Source organism: Leptinotarsa decemlineata, unplaced genomic scaffold (assembly GCF_025532065.1).
Source record: "Leptinotarsa decemlineata unplaced genomic scaffold, Ldec_3_MD MMD2_tig00004716_RagTag_RagTag, whole genome shotgun sequence".
NCBI classification, from domain to species: domain Eukaryota; kingdom Metazoa; phylum Arthropoda; class Insecta; order Coleoptera; family Chrysomelidae; genus Leptinotarsa; species Leptinotarsa decemlineata.
In genome coordinates, this window is record NW_027412611.1 from 54183 (window position 1) to 58271 (window position 4089).

The following is a 4089-nucleotide window of genomic DNA, read 5'->3' on the forward strand; positions in this document are numbered from 1 at the left end:
TACTTGATTCATCCACAAATGCACCACATTTACAAAAGTATTGAACACACAGTGGTGTACCAAGTCGAAATCGAATGGAAAGTCTGACAGAGTTGTCATCCAATAGAGTCCCAAGGATGCTACAGGAACAGCATTTAACCAAGCACCAGATTCTGTCACAGTATATGCGAGAAGACGAGCCTTATTTTTCAACCCAATAACGCCCAAATTTTTATTTTTATTTTCTAATTAAACCGAAACCAATTCAATTATGGGAGTTTATAGTCCCTAGTTGCATAAAATAGCTGTGGACTTTATTGACATCTGATAGTTACCGAAAAAATATCTTTCATCAAAAGAGAACACTGGGCATAGGCGACATTAACGATAAAAATTTGCAGTGCAACAAGATATTATTCATTCATGATAATATAGGAAAGCACAAAATGAGTCAAACGTCCACAGTGAAGAAATAAAAAAAAACAAAATAAAGATTTTAGACAGATAAAATGATTTACTTTTATAGGATTATTACAATGTGTTAAAACAACGATAAAAATAAAATAAATACAACAATAAAAATTAATTAGCGCTCCGGGGCGACTTCATTGATTCCAGATAAAATGAAGATCTCAGTCATTGTTTATAAATAATAATTTTTGTCATGGTATCGGCTAAAACAAGATATGCACAATGTGATATTACATTTTTTGCAGAAAGTGCGTGGTTTAATCTGGTAGGAAATTATTTGACATCTCTGCTGTTTTTCGCGCTTTCCAATAACGTGCCCCACCCTATCGAAACGTATATCACCAAATACTTAGGGCCTCGATGTCAACAATAGGCTGCTCGGTCTACCTCGTTGAATACGGTTTCCATGACCCAATTTCAAATAAGTTGTTGCAATGTTCCTCCTGAAATCTTTGATAGAGATGGAACCCACACCATGAGTGACTATATATATAAGGTATATGAATTCACAACTGCCATGTCAACGATTAGAGTGAACAAGCACTAATACCATTTTCACCTCAAATTGCTATTGAATGCTTTTCAAGCATCCAATCATGGTGATCTATGCCACCCATACATTTATCATAGTTGCTAATCATTGCTGGTTGAGAATTAGGTATTCTTTCTTTTCTTATTTGATTCCATCTTGAGATATTCACGATAGGAAGTATTGTATCAAAATTAGTTCCAACAGAGACACATTTATTATCGTTCCATCGAACAAAAGTCACTTGATTAGCTGTATCGAACTGATAATCATAAGTTCCTCGATCTTCTTTTTGTAGCTTTTTTTTATTTAAGCAAATTCGCATCAACCTAGTGGTTATTAGCGAGTAGTACATGTTTATGATTTTGTTATTATAATATCGGTACATTTAAAAAATTTGATAATATTTGGAATATTACAGTTTATGCCAATAGTGTTGTAGATATCTAGGGGAAAGTTGAAGTTGTTTCGCTGCACCCAGTATTTTGGACAATCGGTGTTTTGTTTCACATTGGCTCTTCGGTGTGATTTAACAGATAACTGTGCGTGAGTTTGGTATGACCCAAGCGTAGCCGATTTATGAGCACTTGATGTTTTCGGTTGTTTGTGCCCCGGACACTTGCCACTGATTTTGCCATTTCTGGATTATCGCTGTTTTCACTATTGTTTTAATGTCTATAGATACTACTTTCGACACTACTTCCGATTCGGTAGAGGTAATTGCGCCACGAGCACATTCGTCGGCTTTTTCATTGCCCTGAATTCCAATATATGATGGGATCCAAATGAAACTAATATTTTTTCCAAGTTGCTGGCTCAGATGTAGTTCTCTTTTTATTTTTTGTGCAATTGGATTTTTAGGATATAAGCGCTCAAGTTCGTATATGGAGCTGAGTGAATCCGTTGAAATGATATAATTATCTCCACCTGTCGCATTGACATAGGCCAGCGCACGTTAAATGGCATATAGTTCTGCACTGAATATGCTGGTAGTTGAAGGAAATTTATATGAGAACGATTCAGATGTTGTAACTATGGCAGCTCCTACTCCTTCGTTGGTTTTTGAAGCATCCGTGTAGATTTCCATGTGATTAGGGTGGTTACAAATAATTTGGTTGAGTTCGTTTTTGATGATCTGGCTATTGGCACTGTGTTTGTCGTATTTAGTTAGGCTCGTGTCACAGTTCGGCCGTTCAACAGTCCAAGGAAAAGGTGGATTGAATTTGATAGGAAACGTTTCCGGTAGGGATAGATCGAGGGTAAACAAATGGTCGCGGATCCTCTGGTAGAAAGGTTTATAGATTCTTGTACGATTTGTGAAGAGATTTCTATATTTATCGCAGAATGTGTTACTATGAGTGGGATTTGTTGGATTTGCACTTATTGTTGCTGCATATGCCAAACTGAGATAGGTACGTCTGTTGTGTAGAGATGACTCTCCTTTTGCACAGTAGATGCTTTTGACTGGTGTTGTACAGAAAGCACCTAAAGATATTCGTAAGGCTTTGTTGTGGATAGTGTCGAGTAACTTGAGTGTTGTCTTGTTCGCCGAGTTGTATGCAATACATCCAAAGTCCATTTTAGATCTGATAAGTGTTCTGTAAACGTGCAGTATTGTTTGACCAGCAGATCCCCACTCTTTATGTGCCAACGTTTTCAACATATTCAGTCTCCTGTTACACGACTCGGCTAGGCTTTTAATGTGTGCATTGCAATTCAGTTTGTCAATAAATATCATACCCAAGAACTTTATGGTTTTGACATATTTAAGATTTTGCCCATATAGTTAGAGGGGTGGTATATTGGCCGTTTCTTTTTTGGAGAAGAGAATACATTGTGTATTTTCTGTTGAGGAAATGAATCCAGTTTCATTGGACCAATGCTCTAGGTTCGAGAGTACTTCCTGAGACAATGATAATAAACTGTCTAAATGTTTGTTTTTGCAGAAAAATACCAGGTCATCAGCATAAAGACGTGCTTTCATTGGTGATTTATTTTCTTTTAGAATGTCATTCATGGCGATGAGGAACAGTGTTGGGATAATGACAGATCCTTGTGGGGTACCATTTTCCAGTGTGTGACTGCTCGAGTAAGTTTCATTTGTTCTGACGCGAAAAGTTCTTACTTTCAGAAAGTTCTGAATGAAAGCGAAGCAGTGCCCGTTAATTTTCCATGAGTCTAGTATTTTCATTATACGGTATCGCCATGCAGTATCAAATGCCCTTTTTATGTCAAAAAAGATGGCCAAACATTTCTGTTTTACTACTAGTGCTTCATGAATATCGCTTTCTAAATCTAGAATATTGTCATTGGCAGATCGATGTTGTCTAAAACCGGTTTGCTCGGGGGTCAATAGATTACGGTGTTCAAGGGTCCATAGCAGCCTCCTGTTAATGATCTTCTCTAGAATTTTGCACATCACACACGTGAGAGAGATCGGTCTATATGAGTTACGGACGGTCGGTTTTTGATTTACGTGCTTTGAGGATGTGAACAATTATCGCCTCTGACCATGCTGATGGAATTCTATCCATATTATGTTGTATATGCGTAAAAGGAGTTCATGTGCATTATGTGGGAGATTCTTTATGAAAATTACTGGGATCTCATCGGGGCCGTGACTTGTTTTAGTGAACGTTGAGAGGGCATCTTCGTATTCTTCTTCACTTATAGACATGTTCAAGGGGTCCTCATAGTCTATGACGATGGGTATTTCAACTTCCTCTTCATCACGTTTTTTTGCCAAGAATGGTTCGTCATAATGGGAGGAAGATGACTTTTATCTATACATTTCTGCCAGAGTCTCCGCAATCTCTTGTTTATCTGATACAGTTCGGTTATGCACTTTCAAGATATTCATTTCTTGGTAAGTATTAGCTCCCGATATACTCCTCACCTTTTTCCATACTTCGGTCATAGGTGTTGAGCTATTGATACTCGAAATATACTGTCTCCATGAAGTCCTCCTAGCATTCTTGATTGTTACTCTTGATATTGCTCTGAGTTTTTTGAACTCAATTATATTTTCTGTAGTTTTGTATCGTTTACATTCGTTGAATGCTCTTTTACTATCACGTATTGCCTGTTTGCATTCATTGCTCCACCAGGGA